Genomic DNA, 26,171 nt, shown 5'->3' with positions numbered 1-26,171 from the left:
ACCTGGGCTTTGGAAGCACCCAGCCTGGAGGCTTTTCACCACACTCACAACTAACCCGTTGGGAAGCAGGGGAGACGGGAGACAGGACAGCACAGACTCATCACTCCTGGAGGAGGCAGGGAAGGCTTCCCAGATGTGCCATTTGAGGTGATTCTTCAAAGTTCTCTAAGAGGCCAACAGGCATAGAAAAGGGGAAAGGGTGTTCCTAAAAGGGACAATGCAGACACATGGAGAGAAGACGGTGTGTTAGGGAAATGGTAAGTGATTTAAATAGCTGGAGCAGAGGATGTTTGAGGACAGGGGAAGGGAAATGAGGCTGGAAAAGTAGATGTGGTTCATAAGTTGTGTTCGGGAATCTTGGACTTTTCCTGGGGCCCAGTAGGTAGCTGCACCAGAAATTCTTATATAGGTAAGGGATGTGATCAGATTTATTTCAGAAAGACAACTCACTATGAAAAGAGAGATGCTTGGATTATGTTGACATGTGGGTGGAGGTGTACTTTTAAATAATAAACCAAATGAGTAGTAACTTGATTACTCTTGCACAATGAATAGGATTTTGCAAACATCTGAATAGGACGAAAGGAAGCCTGTTATTTCTCACCAAGGCCTTTAAGATGGAAATATAATACCACCCTATATTCCATCTTTGAGGACAGTCGCTGCCTACGGTGTGTAAAGAGGAAAACTGCAAGTGCAGACAGACCAGTGAACGCAGCACATGTCTGTCACAGGCAGTCAAGAAGCCCTGTAGACAGGATATTTAAGTTATGGATATTGCTATTAGCAAGGGTTCCACTCCAAGGAGAATAAATACACCGAGTTAGTGGTAGTCATGAGAGTGACATAGAGTTGTCTGTTCCTTTTTGTGCTGTTGCAGGGAAAGCAAGGTTTAAATCTAATGAGATGGCTTCTTGTGACCAGCTTGCCGCTGTTTCACTTACTGTTTCCGGCTCTTTATCAACAATGATCTGAGTGATCCTCCCCTTAGACCTCGAAATGTGTTTCCTCTGATTTGGTTCTAGTCACTGACGTTTCTGTTTGGGACTGATTTTTGAGCTTTCATGGAACTTTGTTCCCAATTTATATGGGAATAGAACGTTGAAAATCCTAATGTCATGCATTGACTTTGTACTTCTTGGGGTGTTGCCTCACCTCACTGGTGAGGGAGGGACTGAGAAGTCCTTGGCCTTCCAGGAGTTTATAATCCAATGTAAATGCTGCAGGATAGTCACTGGATTTGGGGGGAAAAAGGACTCTAGCATCAAAAACTAATACTTCTGCTGGTCAAGCATTTGAAATATTTTACAAACTGTATGTATTGAAGCCCAAACTCCAGTTCATTGGCAAAAAAAAAAAAAAAAAAAAGGCATTTATATTAGAGTTTTGCTAACAGCATGTTGGGATGAGAACTATTATTTCTTTCCTGCTAGCTGCAGGTTGCTTCAATCTTTGGACCACCGTTTTGTCATCTGCAGAATTAATGGGCTAGACCAGAGTTGTGGTTTTCAACTCTGTTTGCATATTAGAATCACCTGAAAGCTTCCCCGTGACCAACTAAATCAGAATTGCCATTGGAGGAGGAGGCAGGCATGCGTAGTTTTAAAGATGCCAGGTGGGTTTTGTTTTGTTTTGTTTTTTGAAGCCAGGCTGAAATTCACTGGACTAGGTTGAAGTCTCAACTGGAAATCTATAGGGGAGCTTTCTCAGCACATGGGTATGAAGCTTAATTATATTTTAAATTAATTGCCAACATTGAAAAAAAAAAAAGATTGCAGTTTCTCTTGAAAAAAACATGGAAAGATTGGGCAACAATTGGATTTTTATTTCTGAGTGGCAAAAAATCCAACAAAATAAACCAGTTTCTACTGGGCCCACATCATTCATTTGTGTTACCTTCCTGGCTCATCTGTGAGACTGAACTAGGTTGTCTTTAAAGTCTCCAATTATTTGAATTGCCTGCTTCCAAAGCCAGCATACCGATGGAAAACAGATGACACCTTTATCTATAAGGTAGTTGCTATATGAAATCAAAGGATACTTAATCTTTGAAGATGGAAAAATCCCAGGGTTCTGTGGAAGGGAGCTAGGGCTTTTAACAACAGAAATCCCCACACTACTACGTAGAGGACACCTGCTGTGAGGGGGGGGGGGAGAGTGAGGGTGGTGACAGAGGATTAATTCATTTTCCAGGGATTTGTTAGGAAGCTCTCCCTCCCCTTTCTCATTCTTTCCTGTTGGAGAGCTAGATCATTAGTTGGGATGTGACTGGCTTTCCCCAGGGAGCAAAGAGGCCATGGTCAGAGATTTCTCACTTCTCCCTGTGCTTTGCTGCAGAACGCTCCTGAGGTTCTGGCTCTCCTCCCCCTTCCTTGTGGCTTGCTGTGTCTGCCTGAGAGCAAATACCTGGGGGACTGGAGGGCTGCTTTGTGTGGTTAATTGGCAGCTGCCTGGCATGAGATTTAAGTGGGGTATATTTGAATTAACAAGAGTTTACTTTTTACAGGTTGAAAATGTGTACTTGATTTCTGTATGACCTCTTACCTGAAATGAATAATCCTTTGTGCCTTGCTCTATTAAAAAAAAAAAAAATTTACACTATCAACTTTAATATAATGACAGTAATAAAAATAATTTAATGAGCATTTTATGTGCCCAGGTGCTTTACTTAGCTATTTATTTCTCACAACTATCCTATGAACTTAGGTGATGTTATTCCTGTTTTACAGTTGAGGAACGCTGAGGCTCCAAGCAGTTGTTTGATTTCCCATATTTCAAAGCTAGGGTGCGATCCATTCACTTGGATAACCAGACCGCTGTTAGCAGTTTTCTTTGTAAATTCAAATGTGTATTGGTTTTGCCAAAGACAAGGCACACTGTTGTATATTAAATATTATTTTTTTACTATTCCCTCCAATTACTTTTTTGGATATGTTGTTATTGTCTGATGTTTCACACAGTGAATTACTGAATTCCATATAACTTCAAAAATCTTGAATTTATCTAAGCTTATTGCCTATATTTCCTACCTTTAACTTTAAAAAAAATGGCACTGATAACCCAAGCAAATTACTTACTAACCACATGACCCTGGGCCTCTCTGCCCCAGTTTCCTTGTTGGGAAAATGGAGATTATAATATAAGTGTACACCTAACCTTAGCCCTAAGGGATATTTCCAAGATCAAGTGTGATAATGACTGAAAATGTATTTCATCAACACTACAAGATGCCCTTGTGTATCTTAGGTGACGATGTAGTCGTTATGCCATGGAAAGCAAGACAAACATGCTTTTGCTTAAAGACAACTCTCCATGGAGAGTTTTCCATTTTAGAGACTTAATCCCATGAAAGGTTTTTCGATTGATTGGGCAATGAGAATTCTTTGTCTCCGGTACTCAGGTTGAAAGTTGATTTCATTCTCCGCCTCATTTCTGACAGTCGCCTTCCACACTGTCTCGAGGCAACTATTGCCAAGCTCTTCCCAGTTATGATGGATTAATTTCTCCTGTGGAAGCCATGTCTACTCCTCATGTCTGGAAGGTCGCTTATGTGTGTGCTCAGCCTCTGTGATAATTTGACACATGAAGTGACTCTTCTTGTATAGTTCACGCTAACTTGTCAGGAAAAGATTTGTTGGGAGCAAGAGGAGGGTGGGACACAGTATTTCTTGTCTGCTAAGTAATCTGAATTTTGAATTGAGCCTTTCATTCATTGTTTTGTGTGTGGTTGTGTGCTTGTCATAATTATTTGTCTTTAGAGTTTATGGCAAAAACACACTCTTCTTAGGTCCTAGTCCCAGTGTGAGGGTGTACAACTGTATGTACTCATATGCATGTGCAAACCTATACACAGAGGGTGCCCCCAAAATGTATACACATTTTAAGAAAGGAAAAAACTGTATTAAAATTGTAAGACTCAATATATACCGATAACAAAAGATGAATACAAGTCACGTTTTGACTTCTGCAATTGCAAGAGGTGCTCAAAGTGGTTACCATCAGCATCCAGACACTTCTAATTATGGCGAACTACTGCTTGAGCAATGTTGACCAAAGTGTCCACTTGTATACATTTTTTTGCACCCCTGGTATGTGTGTGTATATGTGAATTTTTATGTATCTGTAGGTGGTGTGTGTGCATACTTACAAAAACTAATGCTATGTATAATTACCACTGTGAATTCAACAATGACAACAGTTACAAAAAGGCCAGGAAATGTAGTCGTCTCAGTAAATACTTTAGCTGCCCAAGAAACTTCTTTGTTTTTCATATTGTGGGATAAAATACACATTTGTCTTTATATCAACTTTCTCATAAAGTCCTTTGGTTGGTACATACAAAACCAATATTTGTTGGCTCTTAATCTTATGAAGATAGTGACGGATCAATGCTCTGAGCTCTATAATTTCTCCTACTCTGTTTAAAGATTTATAAAAGAGAAATTTAGGAGTTGTTACTTTTTTAATTAGTATGTTTTGGGGGGTATTATGTTAGTTTCAGGATGGTTTTAAGTCTTTTAAGGGTTACTTATTAACACAAGTTTTAAATCTTGTTCTAATTCAGTTAATGCAAATTTCTGCTTAAAGGAGAGGGTTTTTATTTCCAACCTCTTCAGTAATGTCTACGTTGAAAGAAAATGATGCTGAACTAGAGAAGCTATATAAATCGTATGACCACATACCTGTTTTCTGGCATAAACTAATTAGTCTTTTGACTATGTTCAACGTACTATTGAATTATCTGCTTGTTTATACCTCAGTTTCAAAGGCTAAATGCCAGTTCTTGTTGTTACCCTGGGTTTCAGTCAAAGGTTTTTACTAAACTTTGCTCCCTGATGTGAAATGCTGGGCAGGGGAATTTGCAGTATAATCATTAAAAATTTCAATCCGTTTCATTTATTAAGAGCCCATAAGCAAAGTAAAGAAGCAATTGAAAGACTAATGAGTGTGACACTAGCACGGTGAGATGGATGGGCCACTTCTTTGTGTTTGCTAAGCTGGGCTCGAGACTTGGTAAATAAATAAATATCTCAACACACTAGTAATGATATTTCAGCCTTCTGAAGCCCAAACTGCTATACCCCCCACTCTCAGAGGGACAGCATGAGGAATAGACTGGTCATAGCTCTCAGACCTCTTTTCAAACCTGCCTGTGAGGAAGCGGTTAAGGTCAAATGAGATTATAGAGGCAGGATGCTAACCCACCAGGGCTCATGACTTTATAAGAAGAGGAGGAGACACCAGAGCTCTCTTTCCAACATGTGAGGACACAGTGACAAGGCTGCTGTCTGCAAGACAGGAAGAGAGCTCTCACCAGGCATGGAATTGCCCGGCACCTTGAGCTTGGCCTTCCAGCCTTCAAAACTGGGAGAAATAACTTTCTGTTTAAGTCACCCAGTCTGTGGTATTTTGTGTGGCAGCTCAAAAGACGGATATACCACATAGGCAGGTTACTTGAATTTACTAGATAGGTAAGTAGGTTATTTAAAATTTCAAATCCGGGATCTACCACTTACTAGCCATATAAGCACATTACTTTTCCTTCAACCAGCAAAATGGTTTTGTTGTGAGTTTTAAGTGAAATTGCATATGTACTTGGGTATCATGGTGCTGACACATAGTAGGCCCTTAAAGTTAGTTTTCTTTCCAGGAAGCTTGGAATGGATCTTAATTTTGCTAATGGTCTGCCCAGGGAGTGCTTATTCCTCCCTGAGAAGGGTTCACCTCCTGTTAGAATAGGCCTATGACTGCAATAATCTTGCATGTTAAGCTTACATTTTTATCTTCAGGGTGTTAAATCTGCAAACACCATCAGTTAAACCCAAAAGCAATAAAACGTGTTTCCAATAGTTAATAATTGATAGATTAATAAGAAATCTGGAAGAAACCATGTTTAATAATGTTTAATAATGAAGGCTATATTAATGATACCCATTTGAGTGCCTGTCAGTAAGGAAATAGTTATCTTTTGTTATTAATCAGTGGAAACCAACTGGCATAATTAGGCTCTGGTGTGTTCTCTTTAAATGACCTTCTAGTACCTTATTCAACATCACATGAGAGGCACATATGCTTCCAAGTATGTCCTAAGGTCTGCAGCAGCCCAGCTCCCACCATTGGCCACGCAGGTCCTCACCAAGAAGGAGGGTGCAGCTGTCTCTTATAAGTGGGGCCAGGAAGGGGGCAAGCACACTTTGCTTGGCTGGGAGGCAGGCAAGCTGGCTGGGTTTTGCCCTCTCCCGTACCCTGTCTGTTGACCACATTTGGCCAGAGCGACCTTTTCCTAAACTCAGACCTCATTATTTCATTCATTACCTGCATACAATTCTTTAATTGTTTCCCAGTGCTCTTAGAAAAAGTCTTTACCATTTTCCTCAAAAGCCTGCATGGTCTGGCACCTGTTTACCTCTCGTCTTTGTAGCACAATCCTCCTTTTGGGCCCTGGCTGCATGTGTCAACTTTCAGGTGGTAAGACTGTTTACTCCTCTCTGTGTCCCCCTATGTAATGACTGTCAGTTTAGTTGTCATTTCCTTAAGGAGGCGTTCCCTCAGCACCTTCACTGGCTATATGTTTCTACGATTATTTGATTCCCGCTGTCTTCCTCCCAGTAACCCATGAGCACCATGAGAGGGGGACTGTGTGTGTTTGGTTTCAGCTCTGCCTCCATCACCTTGTCCAGTGCTGGCTTCGTCACCAGAGCTCTCTTAATATTTATGGAAAGGAACATAAAAAGAGGGGGGGGAAGGCAAGAAGACTAACCCAGGGAGTGTGAGATGTGAGCATGTAACCTTGGGGATGCAGCAGAGTGCTAGCAGGAGAGATTGGTGGGAACTAGTTCAAAAGAATGGAAAAGCACAGGGAATGAGTGTTACCTTCTTCAGCATTTTGCCTCTGGCGGATCACCTCCACATCAGATACCTAAGAGGGTATAGAAATAACCCCTCTGGTATGCAGGTCTCCTCTTCCTGCCAGAGGCATGGTCCCTAGGGACCGAGAGATGCCTCATAAGAAGCAAATTCCAATGAAACTGTTCAGGGGCACACTTCGGAAGGAGGGTCTTAAAAATGAGTGTCAAATCTAATGTTCACATTTCTAACCCAAAGACAGACACTGACGTGAACAATGACACTGAGAATTATTTTGTACAGCACTTGAATTGCTGGGTTTTTCTTGTCAGTCTGTTACAGGGCATAGCTCTATTCCTGTCATTAGAATGATTTTAACATTTCTCAACTCAGGCCTCTATGAGTCAGAGAGTAGTTTCATTTTTCAGTATGACCATGGGACTGATGACGTCACTTCTTATTAAAATGAAGGCAAATTAAGTTTAAGAGTACTTGTTTGGGAGTTTTTTTAATTTTGCTCCCAAAAAAAGATGTAAGAGGGGGGGAAACTTTAGATTTTAATGATTTTCTTAATTCAGATATAGAGTGTCATAATATGTAAATTAATTATTTCCTCCTCAGGTGGTCTATTTCCAAATATTTGCTTGATGTAAGGTTATAGCCATTCCTTATTATTGAAAGCAAGTTCCTTCCTTTGTCTCTGTCTTGTTATGGTTATGAGAGTGAGTACTTGTTTTAGATATTTGACAAGAAGTTGTGTGTGCGTGTGTGTGTGTGTGTGTGTGTGTGTTTGAAAACACCTGTGTATGTATATGTAAGGAGGTCCTCGAATCCAGAAATGCTAGATGGTTGAAATGTCAGCATTTCCGATTGCATAGTTTTGTGTTGAGGACATATAGCTGTGCATTACAACTCATTACTGAAATGGAAAACTAGAATGGGGGGGAAAAAGGTAACATCAGATCTGAATGGGAATTGGCATATACTCTAACTTAAACTTTTGAAAAATAAAGAAATTGCCAGAAAATAACTAATGATAACTTAGTTTCAATATTGCACTGATAAGACTAAGGTATAAAAAGGGAAGGGGGAGATTTATCATTTTAAGGCTTATACTGCAATTCCTGAAATACTGTAATATTTATTTAACCTTTTCTTTATTTAATTTAAATAAAATTACTGTCATCTCTGTAAGCATTTATGTAATAATGTTTCATTTACTTTTCCATTAAAAATTGCTAAGATAAATAAGGAGTCCTGGTGAATGAGAGATAATTTGATAAACATGTATTTCTTGGTAGAAAACTAATCAAGTCCAGCTCCAAATATATATTTAGAGAGAAGCACAGTAGACAAGCTTAATGATTTAGCCAATGATATGACTTCAGGGAAAATGTTTTTATGCCTTATTGGCCATATCTTTTAATACTCGCATTGAAAATAAAATTACATTGCAAGATGGAATGTGGTCTGTGGAATTTCATAATTGGATATTTGAGTCCTAAATTGATTAACAGAAGTATAAACATAGAAATAGATTTTAGGTTAAACCTGAGAATGATTTAAAAAAAAAAAAAAAAAAACTTAAAATCTTTGAGTATATGACAATAGGAAATTCAGATATTTTCCTGGAAATTTTCCAAATGGGAGAGTCATCTTTTTGGAAACACAAAATAATAGGGAGAGGTGTGTGGCTGGACCACAAACCTTTTCAGAGACTTTTCAACCTATAGCTGTAATTCATATATTTTATCATCATAGAAATTTTTTTTTAAATTAAAGTTTATTGGTGTGACAGTGGTTAGTAAAGTTACATAGGTTTCAAGTGTACAATTCTGTATTTTAAAACAGAAAATAATTCTGTCCCATTGATTTTTTTTTTAAGATTTTATTGGGGAAGGGGAACAGGACTTTATTGGGGTACAATGTGTACTTCCAGGGCTTTTTTTCCAAGTCAAGTTGTTGTCCTTTCAATCTTAGTTGTGGAGGGCGCAGCTCAGCTCCAGGTCCAGTTGCCGTTACTAGTTGCAGGGGGCGCAGCCCAGCATCCCTTGCGGGAGTCGAACCGGCACCCTTGTGGTTGAGAGGACGCGCTCCAAGCAACTGAGCCATCCGGGAGGCAGCTCAGCTCAAGGTGCCGTGTTCAATCTTAGTTGCAGGGGGCCGAGCCCACCATCCCTTGTGGGACTCGAGGAGTTGAACTGGCAACCTTGTGGTTGAGAGCTCACTGGCCGTGTGGGAATCGAACCAGCAGCCTTCGGAGTTAGGAGCACAGAGCTCCAACCACCTGAGCCACCGGGCCGGCCTCTGCCCCATTGATTTTTAACCAAGGAAAAAATTTGCTTATAGCCACAAAATTTAATTCAGTCAGAGCCAGTGGTTGAATCCAGGTCTTCTGACTTCTAATGTAGTTTGCCTTTATTATCTTCTACCTGTTGATGACTAATCCTCAGAGTTCCTCAGAATCTGTGTGTGTGTGTGTGTGTGTGTGTGTGTGTGTGTGTGTGTTTATCAAGCATTTATAAGGTGCTAGCGCTGCTCCAGATGTCAAGGATATAATGGTGAATGGGAGCTCATGTTCTGACTCAGAAATGAGTGTTCTTCTTCTTGTTCCAATTGAAAGTACCCTTTTGTTTTATCTGCACCTTTGATTTGTAAGTTTATTTTCACTTTTGCATTTTTAGAGAATTAGAGTGGGGCCCTGTTATCAGAAACACCTATGTGAAAAATTCAGATGCACTGTGTGAATGAGGTCTTTGGAAGGTGGGAGATGATGCAGGTAGAAATGCAGCGCATAAAAGGTGGGCCTAGTCAAGAGAGAAGGAAGAGGCAAGCGTGAGGCGGAGGAAAAGTAGGAGGGTCGTAGTACGTTCTGCAGATATGTGCTGATGGACTGAAGAAGGAACAGAACCAGGGAAATCTCAGCCATGTTACCTCAGTTTTATCAGGTGTATAGTGGGGATCAAAGTGGGTTGAATTAAGCAAACCCTAGAGTCCTTGGCAGAGCTAATAATTCTCAATTATGGATGTTGTACATACACAGACACACACACACACACACATACACACACACACACAATGTACTTACTAATGTTTATCATCAGGAGTATCTCCTATATTCTCTACTACAAATAGTGGAAGAGAATCCTCTTCTCTTTCCAGATTAGAAGTAACAAGGTGGTAGTGACCCAAGTGAGTGAATTAAACTGACTGAAAAGGTGCACTGTAATATATTTATTTGGGGGGAAAATAATAAAGATAAGAAAATTGAGGCTTAGAACTATTTATTTCTGGTATATTCTGCTTTGACAAACCAGTCTGTCATCTGCCTTAGCCTATACTGGAGGAAGTACCAAAAGAGAGGTAGGGAGGTAGAGAGATGATGAGAGAGAGGGGAGAGATGGGAGCGGGGAGCGGGAGGAGATGCGGGGGGGCACATGAAAGAGGGTGGAGATGGAGAGGGGGGCAGTTGAGAGAGAGGGGGAGATGGGAAGCATGGGAGATGGGGGAGAGAAAAGAGTCTCGGCGTGGTGGGGAAGGGCCTGCTTTGTCCTTGCCGTTGCTCCTGCCTGCGTCTGCCTCTACCTCTGCCAGGTGTGTCGAAGCACCTTGTCTTAGAGCCTCATGAGACCTTCCCCTCTGGCCAGTGTTCAGGCATCTTCCCAGAACTCTAATTCCCCTGACAATAGAAACAGTCAGACTGGCAGACAGGCCCAGGGTGGGTGCTGAGAGGAGAGCAGCCACCTCAGACCCCAGAGACCTAGGACATTCCTGGAGTCAAGTCCCCTGATACCTGCGTCACCAGCACAACTGGGAAATGGAGCCACTGGTAGGAGAACAAGAACATAAGCATACGCAATGTTTGAGGTCTCAAGTTTGGACTTTACCTGGACTGTTGCTTCATTTTCTAGCTGTTGACTGATTTTTACAGCACAAGAGGTTCTCTTTTGAAAGCTCCCAGGGACACTTCTCGATGGGAGCAGATACTCACTTTGTCATTCAGAAAAGCATGTCAAGAGTTATCCTGTCTCAACAACCTAGCAGTCTCACCTCCTCGGTGGGAGTAGAGAAGAATATATATTTGTGTGTATGTACCGTGTTTCCCTGAAAATAAGACCTAGCCTGACAACCAGCTCTTTTGGAGCAAAAATTAATATAAGACCCATATTACAGTAAAATAATAAGACTCAGTCTCATATTACAGTAAAATAAGACCAGGTATTGTATTGTATTATATTATATCATATTATATTATTATATTATATCCGGTCTATTACAGTCAAATGAGGCTGGATCTTATATTAATTTTTGCTCCAAAAGACGCAAAAAGTCCGGCTAGGTCTTGTTTCGAGGGAAACACGGTATATACTCATATCTGTATATATGTATATATATGCATATGTAGCATATACATATTGCATTATTTAAAACCATGTCTTGCAATTATTAATTATTTTTCTGCTCTTCATTTGATATATCAGAACAATATTTCAGTTATAAAAGGTGAAAATTCAAATTCATATTGGTATTCCCAACAGATTTCCTCTTGGGGGATCATTCCATCCACCTATAATATTAGTTCTATCGCTGTTCCAGTGGTGCTTCATTCTAGTGAAATGTGACTTTTGGTCATTTAGAAGCCCAACAGTGCCTTTCTGATGATTAGAGTGAATCACCGTGAACTCCATTTAACATATATTTTCCAGAGAGAAATCCTAAACTTAGAGACTAGTTTGCCACGGACCCTAGCCCTAGACTTCTGTGAGGTTCATTGTGAAACAGAAATATCCCTCTTAGGGGGTCTGGCTCTGTGCAGTCTTGTACATTTCTTATTCAGATACAGGAATGCTGAATTCAGTTTGAATATAAATTTAGAGTAAAAAATATCTCTCAGTAGAGCTGCTTCTGTGATCACTTTGCCTTCCAACTTGCTTTTCCTTCTTTCCCTATCACTGCACATTCTTGAGGAGTGTGTTTGTTTTAGCTTTAGTGGGCTGTCTTTAATTATTTTTTAAAAATTAGTTGCACTGAGCCCACTGGGATCAGTGTACTCAGAATATTGAGCATCAAGGAAATATTGAACTCCAGCAGACTCACTGACTGGGAATGTGTGTGTGAGAAGAAGCCTGGAGCAAGGTAGGAAGTCCTGAGAATGTTCTTGTTTGTGAAGGTAGAAGTCACTTTTTATACCATCGTAAACTGCCTGCAAGTATCTGAGTGCGTTTCTGTTCCTGCCTTCAACTGGGTCAGCGCTTAGCTCTGCCATAGTCTGCACCTTGATGTTTTTCCTGAGAAATGCGTTTTTCTTTTTCCCTCAGTCCTACTGCCTGGTGTAGCACTTTTTGATTTGCTGTTGTTCTGGCAGTAGGTCAACTGGCTCTCATGGCCCTTAACATTTCGGGTAAATACTTCCAACAGTTGTGACTGGAAGGAATCCAAATCAATTCAAGGCATTTGCATCCACTCTATGTTCAAAGCACTATATTTTGACTGATTTTTCCATTGGTCAGTAACTTAAAAAAAAATATGACTCAGGAGAAACTACTGTCTAAAGAACCAATGAAAAGTCAAGTAGTTTTTGATACTAGGAGATTCACTTACTATGTAAGGAGTGTGATCAGTCATCAACCAAAATGTCAGTCAGAAGTGAAAACGGAGAGACGGAGCGAGAGTGAGTGGGAATCCATATTCCTACCAGCATTTGACAGTGGGAAAACGGGCCTTTTCCCCCTCGTCTTTAGGGTCTCTTTTGAACAGGAATACTCTTTGGTACAATTTTAAGTAATGTTAAGAAAAATACTTCCGATTAAATAATTTTAAATTTCATGAATTCTTAAAGGTAATGCCAGTTGACAATGAGTTAATTGTGAAAATAATGGTGGAGAAACTGCTGACTGGAGAGAAAATATGTTTGAACACTGCATTCTTTTTCTACTGCTACTTTACATAATTATAAAGGCTTTTCCCAAAGTTTCCTTTTGTGGGAGAAATATGGCCAACAGAAATTCAACAGAAATTGGAGACTTCTGAGTTTCAGGCAATTTACAGTGCTTCAGGAGTTCCCTACTGTCTACTGGGCTATCAGTGAAGTCCTGTTGGGTCTCTCTGTTCTGCCTCTACCCCATCTCTCCTCACATACACTTGTAGTTCTTGTTGGCATTCATACTTACTCTCTTTTTAATTGTCAGTGTACACAGCTTGTTAATGAGAAATCTGCCCAAGGAGCCTGCGCTTGGTGAATAAAGGCTCCTTTCAGCCCTATCTGTGAGTTTATGATTCTGTGAGACCATAAAGATGTATTTTATTTGGACATGTAAAAACAAAACAGAACAAAAAACCCTGTTTCTTCACAGCATCCAAATTAAATATTTTATTGACGGTGATAAGGATTATTGAAGAAAGGGGTATTCATGATAGCACCTCTTTCCCGAATGATACCTAGTTAACATGTTATGATAAGGAATCAAATCTAAAAGTGATGCCCATTTAATGATGCCAAGTGATGTAGCAAGAGCCTGGAAATATATAAAATATAATATGTACATAATAAGTGTAATAAAAGGAAATCTTAGCCCAGGTCCAAAACATTATCATTAGCATAAAGACAGATTGCTGGGGAAAGAGTAGCTATTTGATCAATTCATCCAGATCTGAACTCTCAAAACTCAAACACTGTTATTTTGTCAGAGTGCTGTCAGAGAAGGGATTAAAAACCAACAATTGTAACATTCTGGGCTGTATTCCAGGGGCAGGATTTGACTCAGGTTTTTATCTTGTTATTAGAACCAGTCACTGTTTCTGTGCTCAGCACAAAGTAGGTGCTTAATAAAGCTGGCTGACCCGCTCAAGGATTGGTAACGGTGGTGAGTGCATATGCTAGCTAAACACTTTGCTCTGGGAGATTGTCTCCCGTTGGACTTTTCATACTATGACATGCTTTAAAAGCTAAGAAAAGTCATCTTTACATACAGACATGTGACTCATTCCATGTGAACGTAGAACTCAGTGAAATGCTGTTCTTCAGCCAAAACTTTCACGTTTGTGGCATACAGTTCATTAACTAAAAATGTGATTCCTACTGTACCTTGGTTAGGACCACAGGTTGCCATTGTTAGGATGCCCTTTAAGTCTTGTAGTTTGGAAGGTTTTCAGAAGTTGTAAAAAAAATGACTAGTGAAAAATAAACATTTTCCAGAAGAGGGAGGTATGATATTGTGATTAATCAGCCTGAGGCTTAGTCCTGGAATCGTGAAATCTGATCAAAATGAAAAAGTTGTTCTGTTTGCATTTTCTTCCGGAAATAGAATGCCTGCTACTCTCTTGTCTTAAGTGTAACCGTGCTGCCCTGAGGAGAGCCCAGAACTGCTTTTAAATTCAAGAGGACAACTGCTTTCTGCTCATTCAGATCCTCTGAGACGTAACCCAAGACAGGAAAAGGGTGCTTAGCAGGGGCTCTTTGCCAGAGATTCAATATGTGAATTTTACTATGACAATAAAAAGTTGGCCCACTTATAAAAGGTTAATCAAGAGTTCATTGTAGTGTGTTCTTCTTTCCTAAGATGGAACCAATTTAAATTCTGGCCTCTGAGCAGCAATATTTTCAAAGAGGTAAGCAACTCTTCTGCCAAGTGGCCCCACAAATACCTGTAATCCCCATGGCAGGAGTATGGAAAATGGAAGGGTTGGACACTCCTTTGACAATTTACACCACTGGTTCTTTTACTTTAAAGCCAGCTGGGAAGAATTCTGAGAAAGGCTTTTACCCAAGTTCAATATTTATGAACTGTTGAAAATGAAAAAAGTGTCTGAGCACTGGGTTGGTTGATAAAAATTACACCATCAAATTTGCCCATTATTTTCAGGCTGCTGAAAATCATTCGAAAAATCAGTCCTAGAGCTGGAAGAGACCTTGTCCCTCCTTCCGCATAGTCTTACTTCTACAAATCCATGCTGGGCTGTCTCCATTCCTACCCTTGCCCTGCACTTTCTTACTGTCTACCTTTAAAGTCTTCCATCTGTTGACTTTTCTCTCACTCTTCAAGGTCCAGCTCAATGGCACCTCAGTGTGAAAGTTTCCTCGTTTTCCTTATTTGGAGTTCACTGCTAATTCCTCACTGTTCTCCAAGCCTTTTGTGTATATCAGTACCCCCATCATAGCCTTCCTCACATAGCCTTCCCCTCGCTTTGTGCTGTGGTTATTTATTTACTGATGTATCTTCCCCTTCTTTGTTTGAATAAATGAATTCTGGATCCAACTTTACAGGAGAGAAAATGAGCTCTGAAGAAGTTTAATCACTTTCCCCAGGCCACACAGTCAGAAGGATGACGGGCTTCACTGCAAGTCTGCTAATTTTTGTTCCAGTGCAAATTCTCCTCCAGTCTAATGCAGAAAAGCCTTCTCTTCTCTTGTTGGCTTAATTTGATTTAGTCCATACATATACACATACATATACACACATATATACATACATATACATGAACATATGTGTGTGTACACACACACAGTAATCCCTAAATTATAATCAAGCTGTCTTTCCAGGGTCACAGTCAGTTATCTGAAAATCAGAATGCAGTTTCACATAGACTCATTACTGTACATGTAACTTCAGAAGCCAGCTCCCAAGAAGACTTAGATTCCACATCTAAGTGAGTGTGTGGGGACAGAGCCCCAGAAAGTAGTTTACAGGCTCTCGGCCTCACGTGGAAGCGTGCTGGCTCCGGTGGTGGTTGGCCGTCAGCTGTAGCCGGTTGGCCAATTGGCAGCTAGTATAACTGCTGTGGCTACCGAGGAGAGCCAAGGAGAGCCAAGGAGAGCCGAGGAGAGCCGAGGAGAATGGAAGAGAGCCGAGAAACAGAGTTGAGGGGAGTGGAGGAGAGTCGTCGGTCAGTTGGTGGAAAGGCGGACAGCAGGTCACGCGTCCGGTGGGCCCAGCCTCCAGTGAGACCATAGTGGTATGACTCCCCTACCTATGGCTCCGTGGGTGTTCCTTTTTGGCCTCACCATATCCTGCGTTCTTGTGTGGGGAGCGGGAGCAGAGACCCCGCAGGCCGCCCCGCCCGACAGAGATCACAGAGTATATAGTGTCAGATGGGTAGTAGACTTATTGGGGGGATCACTTCATAAATTCTATAAATGCCTAACCACTATGCTATACACCTGAAACTAATATAAAATAATATTGAATGTCAACTACAATTAAAATAGTCACAGGGATGTGTAGTGGAGCATGGGAATATAGTCAATAATATTGTAATAGCTACGTACAGTGTTGGGTGGGTAGCAGACTTGTTGGGTTTATCACTTTGTGAGGTGTGTAAGTGTCTGATCATTATGTTGTTCTGTGCACCTGAAACTAATAAAAAGAAAAAAAGGCCTTTCATTCAGGAAGGTATGCTGACTAGCTTCACATAAGCCTGGTGCACCTGGACCAGCCCTCTCACTAATTCCTCACCTCCGTTCTCCACCCTCCCGGCAGCTGTTCTGTATCTCCACTCCTGGTGTCCTGAGCCCACCCTCCTCTTCTCAGCAGATGATCAGGTTTACTGTTTTAACCAAGATGATTTAGGTCAGTAGTTCTTAGACTTTAGTGTGTGCAAACATCACATGGAGGGCTTGTTATAACAGTTCCCTCGGCCTGTCCCCAGGGGTTCTAGTTCAGTAGGTCAGCGGTGGGGCTCGTGACTTTGCTTTTCCAACAAGCTGCCAGGTGACGCCGCTGCAGCTGGTCTGTGGACCACACTTTGAGAATCAGACTTAGGCCATCCTAGGTGACAGGTTATCTTCTCCAGTACAAAACCTCTCTGGAATTTCTTCCTTCCTTTCTTTCAGTGAGTCAGAATTCAGAGAAGAGTTTTTGTGGGGACAGAGCCAGGAGTGAAGTTGCCAGGCTCTCGGCCTCACGTGGAAAGGTGCTGGCTCAGGTAGTAAATGGCCATCAACTGTGATTGGATGGCCATCAGCTGTGGCTAGTTGGCCGTCAGCTGTAACCAGTGAGCCATTGGCCACTAATATAACTGCTGTGGCTATGCTAGCAGGAAAATGGGGGCTAGCAAGAAGATGGGGGCTGAGCTAGCAAGCGCGGATTGCAGTTAGCATGGCGGGTTGCGGACAGTGTGGATCCAGCCTCCAGTGAGACTATAGTGCCACCAGCGAAAATATAGTAGTATGACTCCCCTACCTACGGCTCCGTGGGTGTTCCTTTTTGGCCTCACCGTGTCCTGCGTTCTAGTGTGGGGAGCGGGAGCAGAGACCCTGCCTGACACCCTGCATGACAGTTATTCTCTTCCCAGGCCAAACCCTTTCACCATCAATTTTTCATCCCATTGTGTTTCAGCTATTTCAGGACCTTGCTCCAGCCTTTAGCTGATCTTCTCTGTGAGTCTTTTATATCACCACTCTATTGACTTTATTTCTCTCCTACGTTACTAACAAAACTGCTCAGGTTTCCTCCCTCAGGTGTACTTGTTAAGTTGCATAGCTACGTCTAATGATGGTAAACCAAATGATTTCTGTAAGAGTACATGACCGTTTCAGATTCAACTCAGTTGGCTGGGACTTGAGGTCCTGTAATGTGGGAATTGGCTTGCAGACAGCAGAATTAAGCCAAGTGTAATTTTTTTTTTTTTTAATGGAGATGGATGGAAGAGAATAATAACATTGCAAAAGACAGTTAACTTGTATATTTCTTATTCTAATAAGGGTTGGTTCCTCTAGGTATTTAAATAGCACACTTGATTCACTGACTTGAATTTGTTCTCTGAGGCATTTCAGTATTGGCAGGCCAGGTGAAGGGACACCAGCCTTGTCTGAAGCTGTTGGAGGTGGGAGAAGGGAGGACAATGTACAGGAGGTCCTTGAGTAATGAATGCTGTTTAGTTCAACGTCATTTCATTGTAATATTGATAAGAAAAAACAAAAAACAATTCTCTGTTTGGGCCACTGTCTGGGTGGAGTTTGCACATCCTCCCCACGTCTACCTGGGTTCTCTCTGGGAACCCTGGTTTCCTCCCACATCCAAAAGATGTGAATTGGCGTGTCCAAATTGTCCCAGTACGTGGGTATGTGTGTGAGTGGGCCTGTGATGGAAGGGCGGGCATGCTGTCCAGGGTTAGTTCTGGCCTGGCGCCCTGAGCTGCCGGGATGGGCTCCGGCCACCTGCAACCCTGGACTGGGATAAGTGGATTGGAAAAGAATTATCTTACTTGTTTTTATTAATCTTTCTTAAATGTGTGTACAGCTCACATTTATGTCAGTGTTTAATATTAGAAGTGTTTTGTGTCTTTATTTAGAAGTTTGATGTTGTTGTTATGACCAGAAATACGACAAAGGACCTTAACTCTTGTTTATATGGATTAGCCTATGGGAAAATTGGTTTCCTTCATTCATCGTTTGACTTGAAGTCGCAGTTTCCAAGAACCTATTTAGGACATTAAGTGAGGACTTACTTTGAAATGTTTCACACAAACTATTTTGCATTCTAATGATTGTTCTCCTTACCTAATCACTGCGTGGGTAAGTATGCTTTGTTCTTTCAACGATCACTTACACTTTTCATTTGCATTCACATCACTTCACTAATCTTGATTACTTATAAAGAATCATAATCTTACTCTGTCATACTAAAGGTGACTCATTCCTATGTGTGTTCTTACTATGAACACTTTTCCTAGTTGTTCAATGTTAGTGTTCTTTAGAAAACATAGGAATCAGATAAAACATGAAGGGAAGGCATATAAAAGAAATTGAACCTTTTCCGCTTTCTTATTCATTTTCTAAAAATTGTTTATATTCCTATAAAACATGTAACTTTATTTGTTCATGTGTAGCTCTACATTAGTTTAAATTATCTGGCAGAAACCTAATGAAATATTGTCTCCTATCTAAGGTATATATTCCTTGATATCAAAGACCATATCTTATATTGCTTTTGAACTCTTACTAACATTTTAACACACTGCTCAGGACTTACCAGTGCCAATTGAATGAATGAATGGTATACATGAGTGAAAAAATGCAAGCCTCCAACTTCTTCAAAAGTCTCATTTAATTCAAATGAGGCTCTTTAAGAAAATGTTTGTGGTATGATGTTCAAACTTTTCCTTTCTCCTCTCTCTGCATGGTTTATAAAAATACTTGGATATTATTATTTAGCGATTTTTTTTTAATCCAAAAGGTGGATTCTAAAACATCATTTTACAAATTTGCAGAAAACAGTCTTCTACATAATAATATCCTTAATAGGCTCAATAATTCAGGGTCCATTTTTTCTGCTTCTTTTAATACGCTATAACTATTGTGACATTGATTTTCTTCAGAAAATTTTATGCAATTAGAATATCATTTCTCATGGTGAATCTCAGTAGTCAAAAATCCAATGATTGAACTCATTTCACATTGCCCCCTAAAGGGCCAAAGTGATTTTGGATTCTAAGAACTATGGAAAGGTTCTCTCGCAAGTGGAGCAGTTTTATCAAATAGAATATCATCATGAGTATTTTTTAGTGTATCAGCTTACTGTACGGGAAACATATTTTCTTTGTCTAATAACTAATTGACAATTGACTGTGTTATTTTTAACTTAAGCCTTGGCAAACAGATGTAAGCTGAGAAAAGCTCTAACTTCTGTGGTTATTTTGGACCTCTAATTTGTGCCTCAGTTTCCAAATTTGCTAAATAAAGATTATGCCTAGCTGTCACTATACTGTTCACCAGTAGGATTAAAATGGATAGAGATCATGAAATACACCACCAAAATAAGACCATTGGGGACCAGATTGCAAAATGGTAATTACAAATCAATACCGGTGACCAAGCATAATGCCAGATTACTAAATGTGGTTTCTTGAAACAGTGGGCCATATTTGTTCCTTGGCACCTACCAAAAGTACATTTTAACTGAGAGGCAAATTCCCTTTGTTCTCTAGTGTAGGAAGACCTTACTGAGAGAGCTATTTATTTCATCCATCAGCCAGTAGGCAGAATTGTATTTAAAACACTAATAAAGATTAATGCCTATCTAGCTTCAAAACCCTCCAAATGAAGCTTCTACTATTGGTGATTTTTGACAGTGGCTCTGAACATTTGCATATCATGAAACTTTTCTGTCAACGTTTAACTAAAAACTCTTTCCGGCTTCTTATGGCCACAGTGGAAAGAGAACAGCTGCTTACCATTTTTGATACAACACTTAATGAGCTTTAATTTCTGCCTCCCTCTGCCCATCACAACATGCATACCCAGCCTACTCACTGCTCTGTCTGTTGTGCCTGTCCTCTGGCTCCTGCCTTCCTTTCATCACGCTTACTTAGTTTAGCCTCGTTTGATTTAGTTCCTCATAAAGGTGCTCTCTGCATCTACTATGAGCTTTAACTGTAGTACTAAACTCCAAAAAGTAATAGTGACATCACATTTATCAAAACACTGTGCTAAATTTATATACAGAGGGTGCCAAAAAATGTATACACATTTTAAGAAAGGAAAAAATTATTAAAATTGTAATAATATAAAACTACTGATAGCAAAAGATGAACAAAAGTCACGTTTGACTTCTGCAATTACAAGAAGTGCTCAAAATGGTTACCATAAGCATAATTTTAATATTAATTTAATTTTAATTTTTTTCTGTTTCTTAAAATGTGTATACATTGTTTTTGTCACCCTCTGTATTTCTTCATTTAATCCACATGACAATCTTATAGAGATTTGTAGTTCCCTTTTATAGACAGGTAAACAAAGGTCCTGGAAACAAGTAACATGTTCAAAGTCACCTAGTTAGTAACTGACTTAGCTGGGATTTGATCCCAGATCTGTGTAGTTGGAAAGCCCATCATCCTTTTAACTACATGCACATAATTATTATATTTTCTCTCCAACCCGGGTGTGACACTGTATTCACATTTCATCTCTCTATTTTAAATTAATTTTTTTAACTTGGCAGAATTTTGGTGTATTGGTGTTTTGAGTTCTTTGGTGCGTGTGTTAATATTGAAGACCCACAAAATATTTTACTTTTTATATAATAGATTTTCTCTCCCTTCTAACGTACCTATTTTCTCTCCCTTCTAACGTACATTTCTGGAGAAACTGTAAGGTGCTCATTTAAGGAGTCCCCCTTGAGACAAGCATGTATATACCTGAACCAAAGTCATCAACATCTTCATCGCCACAGCCATCACCACGTACAAAACATTGGCTTGGATTATTTCAATCAATCTTCACAGTAACCCTGCAAAGTAGATTATATTGTTAACCCAAGGTGAAGAAACTTGCCCAAGTTCGTCTAGTTACTACGTGGTCGTGCTTAAGTCCATCCAACACCAAATTGCACATGCTTAACTCCCCCCGTGGAATCTAGCGTTGTGCCTGCTTCCTTTTCCTTCCATTCCTCACCATCTGTCCTCTCTGCCTCCTTATCCTGTCCTCTCTACTCCTCACTTCTTGCCCTACCCATCACTACCTGCCTGCTTAATCTTCTCAGCTTTCCCCTTCCCTTTTCAATGCTGTTCCCTTTCAGTCCTATGTCACCTTCCCAGTGCCCTCCCAGTTCATTTTCTTGGCCCTCTTTTCATTTGTCTTTAACTTCTTACCTTTATTTTAAAATACACAGCTTCAAGCCTGAAAATCGACCCTCTGGCTCTCTTGGCAACGTTTGATCGTAACCATATAAGATGATTATTAGCTAGGTGAAAACTTACAAGGCATTTTAAACACGCACTCGCACATGCACACACCCACACACACACTTACTTTATGCGTTGATTGCCATTTTACTGAGCAGCATATTTTTGACAATGCAACAGCAGTTACAAAAGAATTTGAGTTATCATCCAGAAGCATAAATAGACTCATCATTTTGCTGCCTTTCATTTGTTCTATTGTGTAGAGAGTTGCTTTGGAAATCATTGCTCATTGATATGAAATACCAGTGGAGTTTCATTTGGATGCCTGGGCTTAGGCATTTTGCTTTCTCTCCAAATTAATTCAAATTCTGATCCAAATTCATTATGGCCATTCATCTTTATAAGTAAGACTTTTAAAATAGGACAAAGCTATAAAATAGACATTTGAGAGCAGTGTTATATATGCCCAGCTGAATAAACTGCCCTTCCATTTAGCTTTGAACTCTAAACCTCATTTAAATATCCTCCCTTTTTTTTCTCTCTAAAGAAGAGAAGACAAGAAAAAACTAACAATTACAGTAGATTCTAAGGAAAAATATAGTAAGAATATTTTGATAAGAGATAGTCCCTCATGGAAAATACAAAATTTGGGCAAGCTCTTGCGGCTGATCAGTAGAACGTGGAAGAAACATGAAATGAACTTCTTAAGCTACTGGAAGGGGATGGATAAGTTTTGATTACTGAGATGTTCACACAGCATTTACCCATCAAAACACTGGAATGGCTCATATGGTCCCCTGTGGCTTCTACCGTTTTCTTCCAGAAGGATTAGGTTGTACACTGCTTAGGACCACACTTGCTCTCAGTAATGGAATCACCACATGAATTATATTATGAATACTGTGTACCAATACATAGAAGGATCTCACTGATTTCTCACAATTGCACCCATTATGATTATAACCCTGGCCTAGAAATCTGCAGTTACGTTGAGCGGTTGAGTCCACCTGATTACATTTGCATTTGTGACAGCCAGTATGGCCTTTGTTGGCGTATGCCACTTTGCTGAGCCCAGGGCTGTGAATGCAAAATCTGGTCAGGAGACCCAGGCTGCACAGATGTAGCTGCCCCCGATGAACTGTACCCCAGCTCTAACCTGGCCCCCAGGATCCTGCCTGTCTTTCTGGACTGACCTTCCCATGACAGATTTGTTCCCTGAAAACCATACTCTTACACACTTTTGCTTTTTTCAAAAAAATGATGAAGACTACCTCCCGTCCGCCACCGAAAGCGACACAGTAGTATCCGTTGTACCACATCTGTACTTGCACAGATTTAAAAATCACAACGTGACTCTGGACTGTAAAACATGAATATATCATAGCCTGTATGACAGGCTAGTTTGATGTTAGAAAGCAATTTTTCTGTATTTTAAATCATCAGAAAATCCAACTATTGAAGAGAAAGTGAAGGTGTTAATTTTGAAGTAAGCCTGGCACTTGAAGAGAAACCCATAAATCTTACTTGGGGGGAAAAAAGGGGAAGTTCCAGTTTGGACACTGCAAATGACAGTGCCAGCTGTTGTCATAATATTTCTAACATCCATGGAGGATTAATTCCAGGCCCAGCAAGTTCATGGATGAGCATAAACAGCCATAGAAGTAAACACTGGTGCTTGTACTCTGACATTGTGAAATTAGGCAGGAGACCTCTGTGGAATTGGGTGTCTTGCCAACGCTGGATTATCATGCCTGTGGATCACTCACTTTGTGGATTATCTGAAGAAATGTTAATCCCAAACTTGCTTTCTTCTGCCTCCTGGCTCTCTTCCTCTGTAGCGGTGTACTCGGGAAATGCAATCTCATTTGAATGTAACCTTGCCATGAATATTCATTAAATGCTCATAGAGTACAAACCAAGGGACTGAGAGGTATAAGACGCAGGCCTGGTTTTAAAGCATTTACTTTCACTGCAGAAATAAAGGCAGTCAGCATAATGAAACAAGCATGGGTTTCAGAGACAGGTGAACCTGGATTCAAACCCTAGCTTTTTCTATTGAAATATGGCCTTGGGCCTATCTCTTAAATTTTCTGAGGCTCAGTTTCCCATTCTATAAAATATGGGTCCTAACACAATGTTACAGAGTTCTTTTGAGAATTAGAAATGTTCATACAATCCCTATATCACTGCATGGTAGCTGTACTTCCAAAATAGATACACCTCATACACCTTTTACTATCTGTTCTACAAGGCATAATACGGAAAGTGCCAACTGAGCAGTCCAGTCAGAGAATTCCCCAGGCCCTCAAGAGGCAGGAGGCATGGAGAAGGCGGTCTGCCGTCCAAGGGCTGGGCTCCAGCTAAGGCAGGACATGTGGGTGGGACTTCACTAACCAGGCAGAGGGAAAAGGCATTTCTGGCAGCAGGTGTGGGTCACGCCAAAGCATGGAAACAGGAATGCATGTGGCATTTTCAAGGTAAAGATTAGGAAGTTTTAGATAAGACTGGAGGTGGATACTTTGAACAGCAAGCCAACTACTGTGTTTCCCCCAAAATACAACCTAGCCTTACAATCAGCTCTAATGCGTCTTTTGAAGCAAAAATTAAAAGGGTCTTATATTAATTTTTGCTTCAAAAGACGCATTAGAGCTGATTGTCCGGCTAGGTCTTATTTTCGGGAAACACGGTAGTAGTTCATTGAAGAGTGACTGTTAGCTGGAGTAAAAGAAAAATCGCAAGGCCACTTTCCTTCCTTACCTTCCCTCTTGCCTACATCATGTTCGGGCAATCCCAGCTTTTTTTTGCACTCTGTCTCTGTAAGTAATTTCAAAAAGGCAAAGCTTCAAAAAGGGTCACTCTTATATCTGCACTTGTATAACTACTGTGAAGCTCTTCAAACCGTGACCCTGTAATAATCAGGCAAAAGGCCACCTGAGTTTAAAAGACCAGCTAATCCATATAGTGGATAGTGGTGGGGGAAAAAAAAAACTAGTGGCTAATATGAGAGGATTAGAATAGAGAAAAGTAAAATATAGAAAGACAAGTGAAAATTAAGATGAAATATGGGGAAGGGACAGCTTATGATTCAGGTTAAAGCGGTGTAGACATTATATTGATGAATGGAGCAATGTATCTGATATGTCTAGCCAAATATTGATGGTGGCCTGTTTCTGTTGTTGGTCTGAGAATTGGAATGCCTGTCCAGGAAGATGCTGTAAGCAGTAGTGGAGGTTGAACCCAAGGAGGAGGAGACATTTGGGTAGGGCTGTGGTTCTGCTTGATGTAAGGTTATGTTTATATGTAGAGGAAAGAGTGATTTTAAACATAATTAACTAATGGTAAATTATGAACTAACGCTTGCAGATGTGTTTATAATCAGATTTTCTTTTTGCTGCTGATTTGGAAAACAATCTTTGGAGAAATATATTTGCAATGGGTGAAATATTATTTTTAGGGAGCACATTTTGATATCAGAGCTTCAAGGTACTCCTAAGAGAAAGCTTTACAAGTGGAGTAACCTAAAAAGATATTCTTTATGTGCATTCAAATTCAAAATAAGGGAACAGGAAAGAGTGTTGCCTGAGTAAAGGTTTTTCAGAGTTAAAGGGAATATGGCAAACCCTGGGCAGAAATTGACTTAAAACACAGATAAGCCTGCAAGTATTTAAAGGGTGGAGGCATCAAAGAATGTAAGAAATAGTTTAGATCATCACAAATAAGTAATGGAATGTGTAACAGGAAATCAGAATCCATGCTGTCAGGAAAAGTCATATTATTGTGTAGAAACTCCATTATTTGGTACATTTCAGTGGAAGTGGTGTTTTCAAAGGATTGGCACCCCCATGTCCTCATGAGTGTTTGGGGCCTTTTCTGGTTTTTCAGTGATTCTGCAGGCAGAAAACAGGTTTTGTTGCCAAGTGTGTCAGTGGAGGTGGGAGATAAAGGACTCGTGTGTTAAATGAAAGCTATTGTTTAGAATAAAGCCAGCCTTTCCTTGGCAAGGAGAAGGAACTTGGTGTAGTATATCGTCAGGAAAAATGTTCTTTTAATAGCAGATGTTTTAAATCTTGGTTGTCAAGAGTGTTTTTTAAAAAACTACCTAAATATTTAAACATTTTCAAGTTCTGATATTTAAAAAAAGAATGGAAACTTGTTTTTATATAGGGCTATATGCTTAAAAATTATTTTTTGTAGTTACATGGATAAATAAGATGCATAGTTTCAGATCTGTGTATTTGGCTTTCTAGGAGGACTGTAGTATCCAATAATTAATGATTTTTGTGGCGGGATCTAACACATAATTGGAAGGTTCATACATTATCTGTTTCTTACTAATGGGGTCCATCTACCGTGACAGCAGAAAAGAAAGTGAACTTTTAGGGTCTGTTAATGCTTATAAATGTAGAGCAAAAGAAATGTTTCTGAAAGTACCACTTCTGCATACATATACCCAATTACCAGTTTTGTGCACGTTATACATGTATTAGGCTTGAACAATTTCTTCCAGTTTTCATTTGCCAAGACAGACCATAACATTATCGTGTTTACCCAAAAATAAGACCTAGACGGACCATCAACTCTCATGCATCTTTTGGAGCAAAAATTAACATAAGACCCGGTCTTATTTTACTATATAAGACCAAGTCATAATATAATATAATATAATATAATATAATTAATATAATATAATATAATACAATACAATA

At 40.0% G+C, this 26,171-nt stretch overlaps 1 protein-coding gene across 2 annotated transcripts in view; it reads left to right on the top strand.

The window, feature by feature from the left end:
- The window catches only part of GHR (growth hormone receptor), a 233,313-nt gene that overhangs the window by 23,840 nt on the left and 183,302 nt on the right, over window positions 1-26,171 (top strand). The gene's annotated exons all lie outside the window — the stretch shown is intronic.

The sequence above is a fragment of the Rhinolophus sinicus genome, linkage group LG03, assembly GCF_036562045.2.
Source record: "Rhinolophus sinicus isolate RSC01 linkage group LG03, ASM3656204v1, whole genome shotgun sequence".
Classification (NCBI taxonomy): Eukaryota; Metazoa; Chordata; class Mammalia; order Chiroptera; family Rhinolophidae; genus Rhinolophus; species Rhinolophus sinicus.
The sequence above is the reverse complement of the archived record's forward strand: the minus strand, read 5'-3'. Positions and strand labels throughout refer to the sequence as shown.